General features: G+C 44.9%; 1 pseudogene; it reads right to left on the bottom strand.

Annotated features, from left to right (window-relative positions):
* Window positions 1-6,376: 6,376 nt before the first annotated feature.
* LOC130536558 (uncharacterized) lies at window positions 6,377-10,820 on the bottom strand (annotated as a pseudogene).
* Between the last annotated feature and the right edge of the window lie 12,923 nt (window positions 10,821-23,743).

Below are 23,743 nucleotides of genomic sequence, written 5' to 3'. Positions count from 1 at the left end.
TTTGATGTAGGTCCTGGAGGAGCAGTGAAGTGGGTGGTCCTTATCAAAAATAAATCAAAATAAATGTTGCTACTTCTGAGACAGAAAGATTCCTCACAGTTTTCACACAATCTTTCAAGTGGGAACATGAAGTAAACATGGCTAAATGAATAATGAAAGTGTGAAAATCCTCAAATGTTCATCTTTTGAGCTGCAGGAGCCTGTGCAAACATGTCTTTGATCACTTTCATCTAAAACACGCACCGGTCTTCACACTTCCCCCAGGGGGCAGCACAACAACATACACGCCATACGGCTCTCTTTAGGGTCTGGTTTCTCTGCCAGGAATTGTTCTCATGCTGTAAAATAGCTGTAAATTGCTGTATATTAAATCAATTCACAAGAACTTCACTGGATTCAAAGACTAAAATCAATTTTCTGTGTCTGCTCAAAATTAATAATTGTTCTTATACAGTTATATAGGAAAATATCCTCTACGGTATAATCTAATTTAAAACAGCTGTCTTTTACAGTAAACTTTAGTGCTGAGATAGTGAGGAGACCCCAAGAAAGATGACTAATCAGGAGAAGAATCCCATCATTTTACATCAAAACCAAATAAACATGGGATCAATTCAAAACTCAAAAGTTTGATGTTTGCCATGCTCTGTTCTGAGATCAGTCTTTGCTGAGAATCGGCTTTATTCATGCACATTTTTACTAATTTAGCAATAATTGCTGTACACACACACACACACACACACACACACACACACAACACACACACACACACACACACACATTCTCGGTGACCTCTGACCCAGCTCCCCACATACTGTATTAACAAGTTAGTTGTTGCATTAGCATGATCATGAGGGACCCCTGTGTCAATTTGGTCCTGCTCAATATTTCTTCCTCTTAAAGGCAGTTTTGCTGGTTGGTTCAGACTCTGTAAGAGAAGGCCTGATTCTGTATAAATAAAGTTAAAACACATGTTTACATGATGTATCAAATATGCTTCGTATATGGGTCGTACATAGGTCACACATGGATCATACATGGATCACACATTGATTACACGTGGATCATGCATAGGTTGTATATGGATCATACATGGATTACACACAAATTATACTTAGATCTTACATGTTTTATGCATAGATCATACATGAATCACACATGGATTGCACATGGATCACACATGGATAATACATGGATCACACATAGATTGTACACAGATTTTAAATGATAATACATGGATCGCACATGGATCACACATGGATCATAGCTGGATCATACTTGAATCACACATGGATAGTTCATTGCTCATATGGATCATGCATTGATCACACATGGGTGACAAATTGATCATAGTTGGATCATACATTAATTACCCATATGGATCTACACTGATCACATGTGGTTCACACATGGATTGTACATGGATCACACATGAATCGTACATGGATCACACATGGTTCTCACGTGGATCATAAATGGTTTACACACGGATCATACATGGATCACACATGGTTCGTAAATGGAACGAACCAGCCATTGAAACAGCCTTCTTGTCCATCGGGTGTTGACAACATTATGTGGACAGTTTACTTCTAGAATCTTATTAAAACCTCCAGGATTTCTTGAATTTTTCTAAATGTCCTCTATGATACACCAGACTGTTTATTGGAATCTACTCTTTCATGAATCCTCAAATTTTCATAATTTGAGGATTTCAATTTAAAATACAAGTCACATCAAATTAATTCTGTTGTCATCAAAGCTCTGTGGAGGCCTCAATTACAAGTTAAAAAAAAACTTTTGGACTCCACTTTTTGGATTGGCGCAGCTAAAGATTCTGTGGCTCTTCCTGACTTGCACCATCCCACCTCGATCACAGTGTCTGAACAGCTTGTAGGGCTCAGGATTTATTTTTGGACTGTCATGGCTTCTCATCCTTGCATTTGTAGGAAGGGGGGTTGAGTAGGTCTCTACACAAATCTGCTTACTGACACTCCAGGCAGGGAACAGTCAGTAGCTGGCCGGCCGCGCCCTGAGCAGCAGTCCGCAGGTAAACATACCATAAATTTGCATTATATTTTACAGATACTGAGCTAACAAACTGTTGGGGTTATGGGTAGCAGTGGGAGAGAGGCTCTGTTATACGTAAATCCTTTGGCATCACACACTAGTTTGACGGAGTGCATTTGTGGAGTGTAAATTAGATTAAAAATTTGAAAAAGCTTCAATATTCTCTCCTGTTCTGGACAGGAGACCCCCACCTAGAGCCAGCGCACAACATCAGCATAAACTTCTCACCTGGTATGTTCCATTCTTTTTGTGTTTGTGTGTGTAAAGCACAAATCCTCTGGAAACTACTAACTATTGCTGACATTTTGGGTGGATTGGTTCACTTGAGAGGTGATTATGGAACAGCTGGCTTTTCATTATGGGGTTATTATTATCCTTTCCTCTTTTAACTCCGCCCTGAAGGCGCTCGACATACCAAAACTACCAGAGCCATAAATGGAGGAGTGAGCTCTTGTGACAAGAGGTGGGAGGGGCTTCAAATCAACCCATACCACTCTACTTTTCCTGAGGTGACACATGATACATTTGGGCACTGAAACGGTGTTTGTTTACAGATTACACCATGTCGGCAATCTCATAAAGGAAAAATCGATTGATTGCAAACAAACATATTGATAATGATATCATGTATTCATCTGTTTTTCTTACTATCAACTCAGTGTGTATCAATGTTAAGTTTCTGAGAATCTCTCAGATATCAGTGGGTAGTGGTGTCATCAGCAGGAGGGTCCCCCTATATGAGCCTAGTCCTGCTCAAAGTTTCTTCCTGTTAAAGGGGAGTTTTTCCTTGCCACTGTTGCTTGTTGGGGGTCAGGCCCTGGGATTCTGTAAAGTGCCTAGAAACAATTTTGATTGTAACAGATGCGATAGATAGATAGATAGATAGATAGATAGATAGATAGATAGATAGAAGTTGTATCAGCAATTCTGAACAGAAACATTGTTGTTTTACAGGCGATCTTTCTCCCAAACAGTCAGCAGCTTGTCTAAGGAGAGGACAGTGGAAAAAACTCTATGTGGCCCCCTACTGTCCATAAAAGCTTTGAGAATCGATCACAAACTACTATGTAACTACCTGCTCCACAAATCACAACAAAGTAGTCCAAACAATCCGAGTGCAGCAGTGGGGTTTCAAGCTGGTGAAGGGGAGGAGCCACCTGGCTCAATTTTGTTAATAGTTTCATCAATAGTGACATCACATTGCATCTAAAGTATGAAGTGAGGTCATCACATAATCTTCACATTTTCACTGTAAACAAATTAATATTTACATCATTACAATTTACTCTTGGTGATGAGGATTTTATATTAAGGAGCATTTATTCTTGGTTCAGCCTAAATTCAGAAGAAAATGGAATTCTGTTTTAACTCAACAGTGATTTTTTTCTATCTAAACAAATAACAACAGAAAGAAAACTCACAAATTTTTTTATCTTTTTAATGAGAAAAGCTTTTATGAAGTTAATTCATGTACATCTCAGTTATCTGTCCATGCAATTAAAACCAATGATAAAAATAGTTAAAAATGAACTATTTATATTTTGTGTTGAACAGAAACAGCCTGTAAATGTATAGAAGTAGAGTTTTAATTATGGTATATTTATAAGTTAGTATAAGTAAATAACTCATATAACTATCTTTTGAGTGAACAGAGTAAAAGCAGACATCCAGAATGACTATTACAAAATTCTGAGAAAACAATATCATAAACAATATCATATAAAAGTCTGTAGAACAAAAATATGTTGCTTGCTGTCAACTGAAAACAGGGAATAAAAATCTGCTTTTGAAGCTTTTCCACATCATTGATTTAGTTTTGTGAGCCTCCTTAGGAGTTACAAGAATCTCCAAAGGAATTGTAAATTGTGAAAAATTAATATGTATAATTTAAAAAAAGTAATACATTTTGGAGGTTATTTCACTTAAAACATAATTAGCATCATAAAAAAAATCCTGATGCTGTAAAATGATGTTTGATGTGATGCTGCCTGTGTTCGGGTTAGGTTGGGTGTTACGAGTTGTTAAATTTTAGGCATTAGGGGACTGGGATTAGGAATTAAGGGTCAAGAGGTAGGAGTTTGATTTTTTCAAAAGAAAAATGATTTTTATGACCAGATGGAAAATTTTACAATTTTCTTTGAAATTTACTTTGAATTTGACCTCTTGTCCTTCTCTCTTTTGGTTTGTCCTCAGGGTGCAGATGCACTCATGGCTCTTGCTTATAGTGCTGTGACCCAGTTGGGCCTATTTTCTCAGCAGTACCCACCACCTCTGCTGCCTAAACCTAGAAAAGACAATATGAGACTTCAGAAACTCCTCAAGAGAAATGCCAAGAAAAAAACCTCTGCTCAGGGATCACAGACTGCTACATATTTCCGCTCAAGCCTTTCACCTGTGGATGAAGCGAGCCCTGATCTTGAGCACAGTGACCGCTCCACTCCTCCTAAAACTCCAGAGACACAATTCAGGCTGGATAACCCCCACCAACCACCGCGGATCACTGTAAGACCACTATACCAACATGTGGCCTCACCTTACCCACACCGTGCCAATTATGAGAAAACAAATATATTCTCACTTCAGACTATGGTGATACCATCATGCTCACAGAATGTGAGTACAGTTTCTACAGACCTGGGACCACAGCTAGAAACATTCAGAATATTTGCACCAGAGTTGCCTGGTAAAACAGTACAAGGTGTGGAGATGAAAAAGGCCGTTGTTGATGTCTATAGCCGTATGCCCACTGCTTCAGATGCAGCCGCAGAGCCCAAACATGCCAGCCTGGGTGTGTCTACTTCTCCAGCAATGGGGGTGAAAGGTCTGACCTGTCCTCTTACGGTGTTGACACCACTTGTCAAACCAAAAAGTCCACGTCCTACATTCAAAGCGACAGAACCATCACGATTCCCCAAACCAATGTTTGATGTCCCTCAAATTCGAATATACACAGCGAGCACATCCTACTATGAGTCTTCTAAGATATCACCAGTGTACGACTCAGCAGGACTAACAGCTATTGGCAGCGTAACTTCAAGTAAAACACCAACAATAGTCAAACAAGAGTCTACTCTTTTATTGGGACAAGATCCTCAAAAAATTCCTTCTTTTGAAAGGAAAATAGTTACAACAGAAATAAGAGACAAACGTCATGCTGACACAAAAAGAATCCATTCACCCCTTGAAATAAAGCCTAAAACATCAAGTTCTGAGTTCCAAGTGTTTAGAACAGAAAGACCTAAAGCTCCAGCTAAACATATAACTCGAGCTGTAACACCAGTATTTGAAATCTCAAGACCCAATCCTCTACTATTTGCAGTTTCACCGGCCGTGGTGGAGGTGGCGAGGGCAAAAACATCTCATATTGTTACTCAAACAGTTGCTGAGTTCAAGTTCAATGAAGCAGAACTAAATGGGGATATTAATTCTGATATGACACCTGCAGCTACACCCATCCATCAAAGTCTCACCAAATCAGAGCCTGATCTGACAGGAGCCGTGAAGCCAGCCACACCAGCAGATTCTCAGCTGTCTAGGTCTCAAACTACATCATACTACAATGGTTGTCATAGGCCAAAAACTCCATCATCTGAGGCAGCCAGACTTATGACCACATCACCAGGTTATAAAAGACCAAAAACACCAACATACACGACATCCGGTGTATCGCCTGTAGCCTTTCAAAGACCTAAAACTCCAACAGAAGATAATCAAAAGTCAAAGTGTGGCTACCGTGGATTGACTCCAGCAGAATATGCAGCTCATGGAGGAATTAAAACACACTTTCCAGCATTTGGTTTCTCCACCTCTCAGGTACAAATAGATGATGAAATCAAAAGTATCACAGAAGAACCAAAAGAAAGTCAAATAGCTGGTGAAGAACCACAAATGGAGGTACAATGCATGGGAAAGATGTCTACATTCAAAGAACTACTCAGAGACAAAATACATCTAAAAGATGAGACAGTTGTGGCCAAACAGTTGGTTCCTACCATTGTGATCACACAAGAGACCACCAAAGAGGTACAAGCATTATCTACACAAGAAAAAACGCACTTCCACAAAGCAACAAAAAATCCTGCTCAGAGTGTAAAATCTCCCACTCAAGTAGAAACATTACCTCCAAATGTCACCAAAGCAATGATGAAAACACCTGATATCAAACATTTTCTGGCAAAGAGCAATGAGCAGGATCATCTGAATGCGGTACAAAAAGCAAAATATCATGAGACAACAGAACCATCTCTGAAAAAGACAACACATGAAGTCCCCAAACCAAGTGTAGCTTTGTCTGTGAATTCAGCAGTTGTTCAACTGTCAGGAAGTAATGTAAAGGAAACCACTATGGTGAACAAATCTGCAGCAGAACAAAAAAGCAAAAATGAATCCCTCCCAAATCTCTCAAGCACCCAGAAATCAATGGGCATGAAATCTAAAGTCAGTGGATGGTCCCGACTCAAGAAGCACATGGTGGTGGAGCAAGAAGAGCCCAAATTTCCAGAGACAGACTTCAACACAGAGGCTAATGAGCAGAGTCACGGTGGGAAGGAGCAGACAGGTGAGAACTCTGGCAACAAAGCTGCTGTTCAGGAAACTCAAACAAATATTCCCGCCAAGGCAACCAAGATGTGGGATGCTGTCTTGTTCCAAATGTTTGCTACTAAAGAGAACATCATGCACCAGATTGAATTAAGCCAAAGTGAAACTGAGACAAAACAGGAGACAAAGGATGAAAATAACATCAAGGAGATACCATCCTTTGTGTACAAACTTCCTGTGTTGCTCTTTAGCCCAAAGTTTGATGCAAAGAAGCTTAAAGAAGCAGCATCGAGGCCAGTGACAAAAATTTCAACCGTTTTTGAAATGGCCCTGATTGGATGCAAAGGCAGAGACGAGGAACCAAAAGACTTTAACAGAACAGCACGGGGGTTTGCAGCTACTTAAAGTCCTGCTATACATGTGGAACCAGGCCAAAACTGGAACAAGCATGTCTTCAGAGTTAATGCGCAGGTCTCAAAATTCACTGTGGAAAAGTACTGTGGGAAGTTTAAAGTTCATCTCCATTTGCGTGATGGTTAATGTTCGTGGATGGTTAATGTTTGTGGATCCTCAGAAAAATGTCTTAAAGTCATTCAGACTCCAATCAAATTAAAGCATTCATGTTTTCTGTATTTTCAGAGCTTCTGATTTATTTTTTTTAGAAAGAAGTTTAAAAATTCACTGAATGTGCTAAGTAAACCAGCATTCTGAGAACGGAGCGGTCTATTGGGATTATAAGGCATCACTAGCTCCTCCAGGTAGGATGGAGCTAGGCCTCTGTTGACCTTGTAGGTCAGAAGAAGAATTTTAAAAATTACTCTAAATTTAATGGGCAGCCAAGTAAAGAGACGCCGGTAAGGGAGTTATGCGAACTCTCTCGACAGAAGGAATGAACAAGGAATGGGTTACTGCCATCCATCCATCCATCCATCCATCCATCCATAGCAAGTAGTTGGTAGGACACAGCTTTTTAAAACAGATATAATATGACTCAATTCCCACGATTAGAATAGATTTTTTTAATTAAATTAAATTAAATTCAATCCAATCTTTCTTTATCTGCATCTGTTACAATCTAAACTGTCTCTAGGTGCTTTACAGCAGGGGTGCTCACATTTTTTCAGCATGCAAGCTACTTACAAAATGACCAAGTCAAAGTGATCTACCTATTCCGTATGAAAGTGATATGTTTTTGTCTTCTTACTTGGTCCCGCTCCCTCATTCATTTTGATGACCATAAGCTTTAGCGATGGCTTAAAATCAGAGGTAATTCGCTGAATAACTTAGCGCTTCTGACTGGTTGCCCTGTATGTCAATCAAGTAACGGGATTGTTCAATCAAGTAACGGGCTGACATCGTAAGTTCTGCTGCACTTAGCGCCGTTGTTTGCGCTTGATTGGTCACCTGAATGTAAAATTCAGTTGTCATCTAACTGGCTGCCCTGTATATAAATCAAGTGATGGGATAAATGATAGGCTGATATTTTTTAATGCCACGCCGTGATCGACCAGTACTACCTCCGCGATCGACCGGTAGATCGTGATCGACGTAATGAGCACCCCTTCTTTACAGAGAGCCAGGGCTTGACCCCAAGGAGGGGAGGGGAGAGGAGATGAAGCCATGAATCAGCAGGGTGGTGGAAGCCTGTCAGGTGATCATGTTTCTGTATCCCAGCAGCCTCGACCTGTAGCAGCATAACTAAGACATTATCTTAATAATTTGATTATTAATTACTGAATTACTGTATTATCAGATTTTTCAAAGAGGAAAGTTATAAGTCTAATCTTAAAGTAGAGAGGGAGTCAGTCTCTGATACCTGAACAGGGAGCTGGTTCCACAGCAGGGGGCCCTGGTAGCTAAATGCTCAGCCCCATTAGTTTAGAGACTCTGGGGACCACAAGTAAATCAGCATTCTGAGAGCAGAGCGGTCTACTGGGATTACAAGGTGTCATTAGCTCCGCCAGGTAGGATGAAGCTAGGCCTCTGATGACCTTGTAGGTCAGAAGATGAAATTTTAAAACCATTCTAGATTTAATGGGCAGCCATTGAAGAGAAGCCAGTACAGGATTCATGTCAGAACTCTAGCTGTAGCATTTTGGATCCAAGCCTTTGTGTTAAAGACAAGCCTAGTAATTCACGAACTGCTTTGTCTCTATCTGCTGTGTCTCTTCAGACATCAACCCATTTGTGTTATGAGATAAGTGCTGTAAAACACAATATAAACCTTGAAAAGCAAGGCACGTTCAGCCACGAGCCACGTTCTCTTTAACAGCAGAAAAACTCAAGACTGTATCTTGATTGAAGACAGAGGACATTTTTGCCTGGCAATACAGATGTAATGATGGGTACATCATCCACCGCTACTAGAAAAGTCTTGATGCAGCGTTCCCACTGCTGCTGATCAGTCAATAAAACTCCAGGTCTATGGCATGGTCATGTGACCCTTATTCTTGTGTGACCCTTATACTTGATACAATGATCGTGCGTAGTACAGCTTCCGTAAAGTTAGAGACAATTTTGATTGTAACAGATGCTATATAAATAAAGATTAAATTAAATGAAACAATACAAGTTGTTTACAGTGAGCGTGTACTAGTACATAGATTGTGTGTATTGAGACACACAGTAAGTGTGTGCTGTGTATTTGTTTGAATTGGTAACAGCTTTAAAATCCTGCCAAAGACTGATGATAAGATGGAACAATGCACTCATGCTGTGAAGGTGAAGGCACGCATGCACACTCCCCATTATCACAGTTGCAAACACAATGCTGATGAACAAGCCTCTGTCACCTTCATTTAGTGAAGAGAGTTCATTCTCTGAGGTGAGTGTCTCCTGTCCAACACACACTAATCCAAACCCTACTGAGTGTTTCATGAATCACACACACACACGCACACACGCACACACACACACACACACACACACCTGAGTGTTGCCGTGTTGCCTGGTTTCATTGGCCACAGGAGCCTTGGTGAATCCTGGAGTTTGATTTCCTGTTGACATCTGAGTCCACTCAATAATATTTCAGAATATATTGGTAATTAATGAATATTTGCTTTTTCTTTAACAAATTTGTTTTCTTAGATTTCTGAAAAGTGCCACTAAACTTTACCACAGCTGTTGTTTATATCTTTGTGTTCATGCTTGCCAGTCCCACTGACCACCCATCATGGTCACATGTTACGGATGACCACAATGACCTTTTACCATAGCTGAACCTGTGCTGAGAGGTTTGGAGTAATTTACTCTAACATGGACTTTAAGTCCTACACATATGACTAAAGGTCAGACTTTGAAGGGAATTATTTGAAGTAACTCTCTTACCTCTGAATCTGACATTTGAACATCCTCCATCCTCTGGGTCATCACCTTCTCTCTCTCTCACACCCTCTTTTCTCCTCACACTCTGACACAGAATTCCCTCCTCCTTTTCTTCTCTACTCTTCTGTTTCCCCCTCACTCCAGTTTTCCTCATTCTGCCCTGGACTGTGTTGGCAGCTGGAGAAGGTGCTGGATGCCAGCAGAGACTCTGTGGTATTGTTGATCATGATCACCTTCTCACGAATATCTTCGCCTCCCTGCTTGAGTTCCTGCATCTGCTGCTTCTTTTGGTGTGTCCAGTCTCCAAAACCTTCATTATCCTCTGAAGTTGCAGAGTTGCTTGGCCTCCAGTCATACCTACTGAGTTTACTTTTTCACAAAAAGGAGTCAAATTTTCAATGAATCAAATCAAATTTAGAGCACCTTCAAAGAACCTCAAAAACATATCAATGTCAATAGGCAGGACCTCCATCCACAATGCGGGAAGGGGGTGGAGGATCGGACGGGGGAACCAGGTCCTACTCTGCGACTGGCTTCACCTTGGAAACATGGAACATGGGTGTATTTTCAATGCTGGGGGAAGCTTCAGGCGGACGGCTGTGGGGTTTACCATCTGATCCACCTCAAACGGCCCCCGCGAAGCAAGGAGCAAGCTTCCGGGACTCGACCTAGAGTGGGAGGTCCTTGGTGGAAAACCAGACCTTCTGACCTCGATAGGAGGGAGCTGTGTCGATTGGCCTGTAGTTGAGAACGACGAGAGGTCCGCAGAGTCGTGCGGACCTGCCTCCACACCGTCCAGCAACGGCCATGTTGGCCTGCACTGACGGTACCGCAACGTCCTCCTCCTGGCCCTCAAATAATGGAGGCTGGTAGCACAGGGAAGCCATGAAGGGGGACAGACAAGTGGAAGCATAGACCAAGGAGTTGTGGGCTCCACCCACGGCAGGTAGGTGCTCCAGGAGGATGGATCTTGAGCCACCACACACCTTAGGGTGTCCTCCAGGCTCTGGTTAGTTCTCTCTGCCTACCCATTGGCCTGTGGGTGGTACCCCGACGTAAGGCTGACTGAAGCTCCCAGCGCCGAACAGAAGGCCCTCCACACCTACGAGCAAAACTGTGGACCACGATCGGATACTATGTCCTTAGGTAATCCATGGAGGCGGAAAACATGCTGGACCAGGAGCTCTTCAGTCTCAGCTGCTGACGGGAGTTTGGGTAGGGGAATAAAGTGGGCCGACTTGGAGAAACGATCGACCACGGGGAGAATGACTTGATGACCCTGGGAAGGGGGGAGGCCGGTGATGAAGTCTACTGCGATATGCGACCACGGCCGTTGGGGAATTCCCAGTGGCTGGAGGAGTCCTGCCGGTGGCTGATGGGAGGCCTTCCCCCTAGAACATAAGGGGCAGGCAGCTATGTATTCCTTGGTGTCCCGGGCCATAGAGGGAAGTGTAACGAGCGGTTGACTCCTGGATGGCAGGTCAATCTCGAAGAGTGGGCCCAGTGCAGCACCTCTGAGTGCATTGCCACCGGGACGAACAGCCGGTTTGCAGGACCTCCCCCCGGATCTGGGGCTGATTGCTGGGCCTCGTGGACTCTCTCCTCCACCTGCCAGGATGCGGCCCCCAGGATGCAGGAGAGGGGTAATATGGGGTCCGGGTCCGTCTCCCCTGGCTTGGAGGCGAACTGGTTGAGCCTCTTGGCGTTCCGGAGGTATGTGAGGTTCTTGTGGTCCGTCCATACGATAAATGGTTGGGTTGGGCCCTCCAGCCAGTGCCTCCATTCCTGGAGCGTCAGGACCACGGCCAGGAGCTTCTTGTTTCCCACGTCGTAATTCCGCTCCGTGGGTGAAAGCCGGTGATTAAAAAAGGCGCACGGATGGATCTTCTGATAACAACAGTGAGAAACAACCCATATTAAACAAATACAGGGCTTCGCTGACTATTAGCATTAGCATGGCCTCACCGTCTGTTTCACCCGGTGTCTTTGTCTGTTGAGCGTGTGAAATGTTACTTACTCCTCTGCCTCCTTTAGTGAAGGGAATAGGTGCAGAAAGTGTAGCTTATTTACGGCTATGGAGGTGAGACTTAGCGAGCTTGAGACACGGTTCCGCAGTTTGGAGTTAGATGGAGTTGCATCAGGTAGCCAGGAGAAGCTAGCTGCTGCGGAGCCGCCTAGCGTAGCTTCAGCTAGTGGTCCCCCGGCAGCAGCTGAGCAGCCGGCTAGCCAGGGCGGCTGGGTGATGGTTCACAGGAAGCGTAACCCAAAACAGAGGCCCACGGTGCACCACCAACTGCTTCCCGTGGCTAACCGTTTTTCCCCACTCGGCACCACACCCGCTGAGAAACCAACCCTGGTAAATGGCGACTCTGTTTTGCGCTACGTGAAGCCGACTCCAGCGACCATAGTTAAGTGCATTCCGGGGGCCAGAGCGGACGACATAGAAGCAAATTTATGGCTGCTGGTGTGAGGGTGAAGTTTGTCACCTGCGCTGTTCTTATGTTAAGACTCAGACAAACCACGCAAACAACTGGAGTCCTTGCAAGGGAGAGCCGAGCAGCAGTTCAAGCTTCCTCTGTCAACTCTGCTTGTCTGCTGCTCGCTCGCCTCTTTTATTTGGTGCACACAAGATTTATGTCAATCGGGACCTCATGATTCCTTGTTTCCTATCTACTTTTCCCACCTTTACGACCTCCTTGTCTTATCGAACAGGATACCTCTAAGTGCTGGTTATATAAACAGCTCCAGCACTTAGTTTAAACATTCACACATTCCTTTTCTTAACAACATTCCTTAAACACTCTAAATCTACTCATCATAGCATTTTAATGATAATAGCAATAACAACAATTCTTCTCACACTGGCGAGACGTAAATTTGGTAAAGTTATTATTCACGTCGGAGCCAACAACACCCGGCTTCGTCAGTCGGAGGTCACCAAAATTAACATAGAGTCGGTGTGTAACTACGCAAAAATGATGTCGGCTAATTTTATTAGACTCAAAGTGACCTGACAATCCAGGGTCCAGACCAGGATGCAGAGTTGTAGTCTTACACACCTCTCTGCTGCTTCCTTAGAACCCTCATCCACCAACAATAACATATTTAACACTATAGAGGTAGTCTCTGTTCCATGGTTAAAAGTTCACCAAACACAGAGCAGGGGAGCGGTCAATCACCATAATCTTATTAAAATTAATACTAAAGCACAAGTTGGAGAAACTAATATCACAATTAAGTGTGGACTGTTAAATATTAGATCTCTTTTGTGTAAATCCCTGTTAGTATACGACCTGATAGCGAATCATCACATTGATTTATTTTGTCTTACTGAGACCTGGCTTTAGGAGGAGGAGTACTTTAGCTTAAATCAGCGCTTCTCAAATAGTGGGGCGCGCCCCCCCATTTGATGCCAGGGGGGGCGCGTGTGACCCCGGAGAACATGTTTTTTTTTTTTTTTGCCGTACTAGAATAAAGTGTAATTGCACATCCCGCGCGCACACACCACAGAGCAACAGATAGGAAGCGCAGTGAACAAACCACCAAGAGACAGCATGAAAAAATACTTAACAGTGATGAAAAGAAAAGCGGAGAGAGACGGAGATAATGAGACAAACGAAAGTCTCCCGAAAGCTAAGACGAGTAAATATGACGAAGCATATATAGCGCTTGGCTTCACTGCGACTACGGTGGGAGACGAGGAAAGACCGGTGTGTTAACTGTGTCTAAAAATGTTGGCAGGACAGCATGAAGCCAAATAAATGAAGGCGTCACTTAAAGACATTACACCCCAGTCACGCTGATCAGCCGCTTGAGTTTTTTCGGCAAAAACGTGCCGAATATTGGCAACAATCATCCCGCTTTGGTCTATATTTCCTTCTTTTTTTGTTTTCTTTAATATTAATAAGGATACAATGTTATGCAGAGGTGTACTTATAACAATTTCATAGACAAATGATACTAATTATAGTCACGGCGGGGGGGGGGGGGGGGCGCAAAATGTTTTCTTCTTCCTAGGGGGGGCGTAACAGAAAATAATTGAGAAGCACTGGCTTAAATGAAGCTACTCCTCCTACCCATCTTAATTATCATATTCCTCGTGTTACTGGTCAAGGAGGGGAAGTGGCAACAATCTATCACTTCAAGTTATTAATTAATCCTAGACCAAAATATGGCTCCAGTTCATTTGAAAGCCTGACTCTTGGCATCACCCATCTGAACTGGAAGGCAGAAAAGCCACTTCTGTTTGTAGTTGTATATCGGCCCCCTGCTGGGCCACATTCAGAGTTCCTGTCTGAGTTCTCTGATTTCTTATCTGACTTGGTCCTGAGAACTGACAAAGTCATTATCATTTAATATCCATGTAGACATTGTAAATGACAGCTTTAGAAATGGCTTCATTTCATTACTTGAATCAGTTGGTTTCCTCCAGCAGATAAACCAACCAACTCATAGCTTCAACCACACCCTAGATCTAGTTCTGACTTATGGTGTTGAGGTAGAACATGTGTCAGTGTTCCCTCAGAACCCACTCCTGTCAGACCATTCTTTGATCACTTTTACATTTATGATTAAGGATTCTTCTATGCTCAGAGCACAGTCTTACTATAGCAGATGTCTTTCAGATAATGCTGTAGCTAAGTTTAAGGAAGCGATCCCTGTGCTAATCCCAGGACCACCGTGTATTTCCCCAGGGATCAATCATAATCTTAGCCCTGCTGAGGTTGACTCTATTGCTGAAGGTGCAGCAACCTCACTGAGAATCACGCTTGATTCTGTTGCCGCTGTGAAAAAGAAAATAGTGAATCAGAGGAGGTGTGCCCCCTGGTATAATTCACATATCAGGACCCTCAAGCAGAAAGTGCGAAGACTGGAAAGGAAGTGGCATTCTTGTAAAATAGACAGCTACCATGTAGCCTGGAAAGACTGTCTATTAGTTTACAAAAAGGCCCTCCGCAAGGCTAGAACAGCTTATTTTTCTTCTTTAATTGAGGAAAATAAGAACAACCCCAGGTTTCTTTTCAGCACTGTGGCCAAATTAACCAAGACTCACAGTGTTTTTGATCCACGTATCCCTTCTTCCCTTAGTGGTGAAGACTTCATGAGCTTCTTCACTGATAAAGTTCTAGCTATCAGAGAGAAAGCTAACCAGGCCATCCCAACAACTGGACCATCACCAGATGTGCCGACTGTGGGAACATACAGGGTCTCCAACGAGCCCTTAAGCTCCTTCAGCCCTATATATTTTTCTGAGGCGTCATCGCTAATTCAGAAATCCAAGACCACCACGTGTCTTTTAGATCCCATCCCAACACACCTGTTGAAGGATGTTTTACCATTGATAGGCAGTTCTATCCTGGACCAGATCAATGGTTCTTTAGTGTCAGGTTATGTACCCCGGTCCTACAAGGTGGCAGTGATTAAGCCGTTGCTTAAAAAAACATCACTGGATCCTGATGTCTTAGCAAATTATAGGCCAATATCCAACCTTCCTTTTATCTCTAAAGTTCTTGAGAAGGTGGTGGTGACTCAGTTACTGGAGCACCTGTAGAGGAACAGCCTGTTTGAGATGTTTCAGTCAGGCTTTAGAGCTCACCACAGCACAGAAACAGCACTTCTTAAAGTCACTAATGATCTTCTCATAGCTTCTGATCATGGACTGGTCTCTATGCTGGTTCTGCTGGACCTCAGTGCTGCTTTTGATACAGTTGATCACAGCATCCTGTTACAGAGACTGGAACATGTGATTGGGATTAAAGGGACAGCACTAGACTGGTTTAGATCATACTTATCTGATAGATACCAGTTTGCCCATGTCCATGGTGTTCCCTCCTCATACAGTAGGGTTAGCCATGGAGTTCCTCAAGGTTCTGTACTCGGACCAATCCTCTTCACATTGTACATGCTTCCCTTAGGGAACATTATTCGGCAGCATGGGATAAATTTTCATTGTTATGCTGATGACACTCAGCTCTATTTATCCATGAAACCCGAGGAGACAGAGAAGTTAGTGAAGCTCCAGACCTGTCTTAAAGACATAAAGTCCTGGATGTCTTCAAATTTCCTCCTCCTTAACCCAGGAAAAACTGAGGTCATGGTGTTTGGTCCTGAACCTCTCTGGGATAGATTAGATCACATGATCACTCTAGATGGTATCTCATTAACATCTAGTCTCTCTGTGAGGAATCTAGGAGTAACTTTTGATCAAAATCTCTCCTTCAACTCACACATTAAAACAGTCTCTAGAAGTGCCTTTTTTCACTTGAGGAACATCACAAAGATCAGGAAACTGCTGACGCGGCATGATGCTGAAAAGTTAGTCCATGCATTTGTTACTTCCAGGCTGGACTACTGTAACTCTTTATTATCAGGGTGTCCAAACAACTCTTTAAGAAGCCTCCAGTTGATCCAAAATGCTGCAGCCAGAGTTCTGACAGGTATTGACAAAAGAGATCACATTACTCCTGTACTGGCGTCGCTTCATTGGCTGCCCATTAAATTTAGAATAATTTTTAAAACCCTTCTTTTGACCTACAAAGTCCTCAGAGGCCTAGCTCCATCCTACCTGGAGGAGCTAGTGATACCTTATCAGCCCAATAGACCGCTCCGCTCTCAGAATGCTGGTCTACTTGTGGTTCCCAGAGTTTCCAGGAGTAGAATGGGGGCCGAGCATTTAGCTACCAGGCCCCCCTGCTATGGAACCAGCTCCCTGTCCAGGTACGGGAGGCTGACTCCATCGCTACTTTTAAGATCAGACTCAAAACCTACCTCTTTGAAAAAGCTTATTGTTACTAATTCAGTAGTTCCAGTTACTATCATAGACAGACAAATTATCATACTTAGGGGGTCGTCTAATCGTTAGGTCACATCTTAGTTATGCTGTTATAGGCCAAGGCTGCCGGGGTCCGGAAACATGATCACCTGACAGGCCTCTGTCACTCCACTGGGTCATGGTTTCCTCTCCTCTCCTCTCTCCTCTCCTCTCCTCTCCTCTCCTCTCCTCTCCTCTCCTCTCCTCTCCAAGCAGACTAGTTATGCTGATTCATGTGTAGTTTTTCTGCCCCCCCCTATTTATTTACAGGTATCGCCGCCCTCGGAGCTGCATAATGACCTCCGGCCCCGCTGAAGTGATTGTACATCATATTTTTTGTGTGTGTTTCTGTGCTCTGTGCCTTGCCTCTCCTCTCCTCTCCTCTCCTTCTCCTTTTCCTCTCCTTTTCCTCTCCTCTTTCCCCTCCTCCTCCTTCTCCTCTCCTCTACCTCCCCTTCACTCTACTTCTCCTCTCCTCCACCCCTCTCCTCTCCTCTCCTCTCCTCTCCTCTCTCTCCTCTCCTACCTATCCTACCTATCCTCTACCTGTCCTCCCCCTTCTCCTCTCTCTTTACCCAGCCGGCCATCAGCAGGAGGGTCCCCCTACATGAGCCTGGTCCTGCTCAAGGTTTCTTCCTGTTAAAGGGGAGTTTTTCCTTGCCACTGTTGCTTGTCTGGGGTCAGGCCCTGGGATTCTGGAAAGCGCCTTGAAACAATTTTGATTGTATAAGACGCTATATAAATAAAGATTGATTGATTGATTGATTGATTGATTTCGTCTTCAGAAATTTCTATGTTGATGACGGACTCGCCTCGCTGGCCAAGGAGGATGATGCTATCGATCTCCTGTGGCGAACCAAGGCTCTGCTGGCGGAGTCCAACTTAAGACTTCACAAGATAGCTTCAAATAGCACAAAGGTCATGGAGGCCTTTCCTGTAGAAGAACGAACAAGTGACTTTAAAGACCTAGATTTGGGAGCAGACCACTTGCCCCTCCAGAGGAGTTTTGGTTTAAGCTGGGAACTCCAAACCGACAGTTTCACCTTCAAAGTGTCAAGGGATGCTAAACCGTTCACTCGCAGAGGCATGCTGTCCACGGTAAACCGTCTTTATGATCCCCTTGAATTTGCTTCCCCCATAACGATCCAAGGGAAAGCATTGGTCAGAGATGTTACCTCAGAGCAGCACGAGTGGGACGCACCTCTTTCACTAGAGAAAGAAACTCAGTGGAAGGTATGGACTGACTCCTTAGTGGAACTTGAACAGGTTAGCATTCAGAGAGCATACATTCCAGTCCCTCTGTCATGTTGTAAATGGATTGAGCTATGTGTGTTTGCAGACGCTTCCACCATAGCGATAGCGGCTGTAGCCTACCTGCGTGCCTTGGACTTTGATGGAAAATGGCATGTCGGGTTTGTGATGAGAAAATCAAAGCTAGCTCCTTACCCCATGCACACTGTGCCACGCCTGGAGTTGTGCGCAGCAGTCTTGGCAGTCGAGCTAGCAGAAGTGATCCAGTCTGAAATGGATATAGAGTTGCAAGCAGTCAGGTTTTTCACAGACAGTCGTATTGTGTTGGGCTATATCCACAACAGCTCATTTAGCTACCAGGTCCCCCTGCTACGGAACCAGCTCCCTATCCAGGTACGGGAGGCTGACTCCATCGCTACTTTTAAGATTAGACTTAAAACCTACCTCTTTGAAAAAGCTTATTGTTGTTAATTCTGTAGTTCCAGTTACTATCATAGACAGAAAAATTATCATACTTAGGGGGTCGTCTAATCGTTAGGTCACATCTTAGCCATGCTGTTATAGGCTGAGGCTGCCGGGGTCCGGAAACATGATCACCTGACAGGCCTCTGTCACCCCACTGGGTCATGGTTTCCTCTCCTCTCCTTTCCTCCTCCTCATCAAGCAGACTAGTTATGATGATTCCTGTGTAGTTTTTCTGCTCCCCCCCCTCTCTATTTATTTACAGGTATCGCCGCCTTCGGAGCTGCATGATGACCTCCGGCCCTGCTGACCCATTGCATTGTAATGTCCTCTCCTCTCCTCTCCTCTCCTCTCCTCTCCTCTCCTCTCCTCTCCTCTCCTCTTCCCCCTCCTTCTCCTCTCCTCTGGCCCTGGGTTTCTGGAAAGCGCCTTGAAACAATTTTGATTGTATAAGACACTATATAAATAATGATTGATTGATTGATTGATTGATTGATTGATGTAAATTTAGTGCGGGCAGTTGCGAGAAACTGTAGTTTACGGTAGCGGTGCCGGGACGTCTAAATAGGATAAATCTGCATGTGCAGATTGTATGTGTGTGTGGCGCCTGGGTGTGCGTGATTGGATTCTGAGCTCTGTAAGTGCGTTTGTGTAGCCCCCCCTTTTCCTCTCTCTCTCTCTCTTCCTGTCTCTCTCTCCCTCTGTCCTTGTTTGAGTGACCTTTGGGGGATCTTCCCATAGTTGTTGTCAAAAAGACTTGTGTAATTAATTGAAACTCTAAGAAATAAAGGAAAAATCGTTTTTGTACCTCAGATAGATTGATTGAGATTTTATCTGAAGCTTGATGAGGACCTAAGGGTGGTCCTGGTAGTGAAGAATATCATATAATTCTGTGCTGAGACAAGGAAACTGGGTGTGATCCAGCAGGACTGCAAGGTTCACACACACACACACACCCACTAAAAAGGAGAGGTTGGGGTCTCCAGGAATTTAGCTGGTTTAGAGCGGCAAGATGTGGGATGTTGGTGTCCAAATTAAAGAACACGAATACAGATGTCCAGGTTATGGGTTATGATTTATTCTGCTGTGGTCTGCAACAACAACACAACGAATATCCATCAGCACAGCAAGCACACATCAAATACACAAACACAGTCAAATGAGCAACACCGCAAATGAAGCAGTACAGTTCAATTCTCATTTATCCCACAACAAATCACCTAACACGAGACATTTAGATATTATTATTATTAGCTTGAACACACATTAACGTAACATAAAGTTAGCTTATACACAACTAAATAAGTACAACTATGCACTGCCAACTCCTTACCTTATGGCATTCACACACAGCAATAAACCACAGGAGCACAGGCAAATGAAGAAAAATAGGCAAAAAGGTGAAATTATCGCAGCGTAGCTGCATCTGAATGGACACGCACTCTCTACAGTTGCATCGGGTGTGAACAAATAACTAATTAAAGTACCGCATGCACAGACGGCAGTGGTGCGTTCAAGAGCGTCGGACATCAGTGTTGCATTCGAGAGCATCGGAAATATGAAACTTCAAGGAAAAAAACTAAATAATGAATAAAACATACTACTTAGATAAACTCTAACAGTATACAATAATATAAACAGTGTGGGCTTTCGAACACAGCCGCCCCCGACTGTCTGCACAGACAGTCGTATCCAAGGTAGAAAGGCCACTCAGGCAGGTGGATCTGTAGCTCTGTCTTCGAGCTTAGGGAGCTGGACCAGACGAGCTACCAGTCGAATGTATGTCCGATCTTTGACCTCAATGGCAGCAGTTCGGATGCGTCCATCAGCTCCAGGGTAAGTGGCAGTCACCTTCCCGACAGGCCATAAAGCCCGCGGGAGTTGGGGATCCACAATAAGCACCACTTGATTTGGTTCAAGATGTTTGCCATCTCTCTGCCACTTCTGTCTCTCCTGTAGACTAGGCAGGTAGTGACTGATGAATCTGGTCCAGAAGCGATCGACAAGAACTTGGCTGTGCCGCCATCTGCGATTCCCAAGGGTGTCATTAGAGTCATATATGACCTGAGGAAGTGACGCATCATAGCGTCCCATCAGCAGAATGCTAGGTGTGATAGGGTCTGGATCAGCTAGGTCAGATGAGACGTAGCCAAGAGGCTTTGCATTCAGGATGCCCTCTACCTCCACAAGGACTGTCTGGAGCACCGTCTCCGGTACGGTCTGTTCCTTAAGAACTACCTTGAGAGCTGTCTTCACGGACCGCACTTCTCTTTCCCACGCTCCACCAAAGTGGGGAGCACTGGGGGGATTGAAACAGAACTCGATCTTCTGTTTTGCCAGCTGTTCCTTTAAGTGCGGAGCCATGGTCTCAAAAGCTTCGCGTAGCTCTCGAGCTCCACCGATGAAGTTTGTGCCGTTGTCGGACAGGAGTTCAAAGGGTTTGCCTCTTCTGGCGACGAAACGGCGTAAAGACATCAGAAAGGCATCGGTGTCGAGACTTTCCAGGAGATCTAGATGCACACATCTGGTTGTCATGCACTTGAAGACAATGCCCCAACGCTTCTCTGTTCGGCGTCCGATCTTCACCGTGAATGGCCCGAAGCAATCTACTCCGGTTGAATAAAAGGGTGGTTTATATAAGCGCAGACGAGCAGGTGGCAAATCAGCCATCTTAGGGACAGAAGGATTGGCACGCCATGCCTGGCACTGCATGCAGCGACTCTGCTGCCTCTTGACAGCTTCCCTGCCCCGCAATATCCAAAACCGACGACGTAGCTCTGCCAGCACTCGTTCAGGGCCAGGATGCAGGAGGGTCTCATCGAAATCCTGGATGATTAGATTGGTCAAGGGATGCTTTGGATCTAGCAAGACTGGGTGGATGGTGTCTAGTTCTAGCTGCTCTGCTCTTTGTAACCTCCCCCCAACTCTGATGAGCCCTGTATCCTTATCATACTCAGGAGATAGGGAGCCCAATCTACTGGAGGTTGGCAAGGGTCGGTCGGTGATGAGCGCCTTGACCTCTTCCGGGAATGACTCCAACTGCGCCTGTTTTAGGAGGAGATTCTCAGCTTTGATGTAATCAGCTGCTTCGTGGAGCGAGTCATAGTTTGGATCAGCCGCCCCGTGTAGGAACCGCACTGTTGCTTGCATGAGTTCCTTCCATGTGGAGAACATGCTGACCTCGGGGAGTTGAGGACAAGAATCAACAGTCACATGTCCACAGAAGGAGGATTTCTTCAATTCACTATCATCTGCCTCTGGATAGGAAGATGGGCTGGTCGGCCAGTGATCCTCTGTCTGACGTAAGAAGGCAGGACCTTGGTGCCAGCGGTGTGGTCGAGATAACTCCTTCAGGGTCTTGCCCCGCGTGATATCATCTGCAGGATTGTTCGCAGTATCCACATACCTCCAGTTACTCACGTCCGTGAGACTCTGTATTTCTGCCACACGTGTGCCCACAAAAACCTTATATTGGCAAGATTCGGACGTGATCCAGTGGAGAACAGTAGTGGAGTCTGACCAGAGAATGATCGTCCTGATGGGTAAGGTGAGCTCAGTCTGAAGGACGCTGGCTAGTTGAGCACCGGTGAGTGCAGCACTCAACTCTAACCGCGGCATGGAAAGTTGCTTCTTTGGTGCCACACGGGATCGAGCTAGGACGAAAGAAACATGCACTTGCTTCTGAGCATCTTCTGTCCGTAGATAGGCAACAGATCCATATGCTCTCTCAGAAGCATCACAGAAGATGTGAAGATCTCTGATAGATGTCGATGAGTCTGCAGACACTGGTGCATAACATCTGGGAATCTCCATCTGGATGAGATCAGGAATCTCACGCTCCCAAGTGAGCCATCTGTCACGGAGGCTCTGTGGCTGGATCGGGTCATCCCAGCCAGTTTGTGCCTTCCAAAGATCCTGAACCAGAATCTTGGCCCTTGTGGTGAATGGTACAATATAACCTAGTGGGTCATACTGACAGGCAAGTACCCTGTAAACGTTCCTCAACGTAGGTTCAGTTCTCTCCACTGGTCTATGTTTGTACTTCAACGTGTCATGGATGCAGTCCCAACGTAACCCAAGAGTTGGTTCCTGCAGGTCCGTACTGTATTGGGAAAGCCATAGCTCACTGCTCTCAGATCTGATGTTGGATGGAAGATGTTCGATAACGGCAGGAACATTACTAGCCCACTGGCGTATTTCGAAGCCTCCAGTGTGGAGTAGATGGCGCAGGCGATCAACAACATCCTTAGCTTCCTCCTTTGAGTGGGTGCTGTGGAGACAGTTATCCACGTAGAATGACTGCTCAACAATATCAATGAGGTCGCTGTTGGACTCACTTGTATTTTGGACGTGCCGTTGCAGGGCGTAGATGGCACAGCAGGGGCTGCACGTAGTGCCGAACGGCAGAACTTGCCATTCGTAGATCTTAGGCTCCTCAGTCCTCTTCATATCCCGCCAGATGAAACGCAGAACTGGTTTGTCGGCTGGCAGAAGGCGTATCTGGTGGAACATGCCTTTGATGTCACCGCTCACCGCTACTGGGTACTGCCGAAACCGAATGAGGACTCCAAGCAATGATGGGCCTAGGGTAGGTCCAGGGAGGAGAAGTTCGTTCAGAGACTTCCCTTCGTGCCGGAAGGAACAGTTGAAGACGATCCTGTCCTTGTTGTTGTGCCGAACCATATGGTGAGGTATATACCAGGATTCCGGGGTTGATGTAGCTACCTCAGGTGGCACCACTGCTACGTAGCCCATCCTCTCTAGCTCCCTGATCTCTTGACAGTACGCCTCAGCGCTTTGTGGGTCTTTGGCAAGTCTCCTCTCTGTGCTACGAAGACTAGACAACACAGTTTCCATAGGGGCTTGGAGAGTGGCGGAGTTGGCACGACGAAGCAGCGGTGTAGCATATCTTTGTATCCCATCAACAGTGATTCTAACGGTGGATGACTGGAGTAAGGCTAAGGCTTGCTGATCTTGCTTCGATCGGGTCACCTGCTTCTTGCTTGTGTAGGGCAGCGTATCGATCTGCCATAGACGCTCAACATTCCTAAAGAGTTCACAGGTTGGTGAGTCTGTTACTGTGAATAGGCACTGCTGCTCGGAGGCGGGAACTTGGTCAATATTGGTGGGACCTTGAAGTGACCAGCCAAGCTGGGTATGGACTGCGATGGGCCCTCCTGGTGGACCTGTCCGCACCGGCTCTATGGGGGTCAGGAGATGAGGCAGATCAGATCCGATGAGCAGCAGAGGTTGAGCATGTTCTACAGGAGGCAAAGGTAAGTTGCG

Source organism: Takifugu flavidus, chromosome 13 (genome assembly GCF_003711565.1).
Source record: "Takifugu flavidus isolate HTHZ2018 chromosome 13, ASM371156v2, whole genome shotgun sequence".
Classification (NCBI taxonomy): domain Eukaryota; kingdom Metazoa; phylum Chordata; class Actinopteri; order Tetraodontiformes; family Tetraodontidae; genus Takifugu; species Takifugu flavidus.
This window is presented reverse-complemented; position numbering and strand designations above follow the sequence as displayed.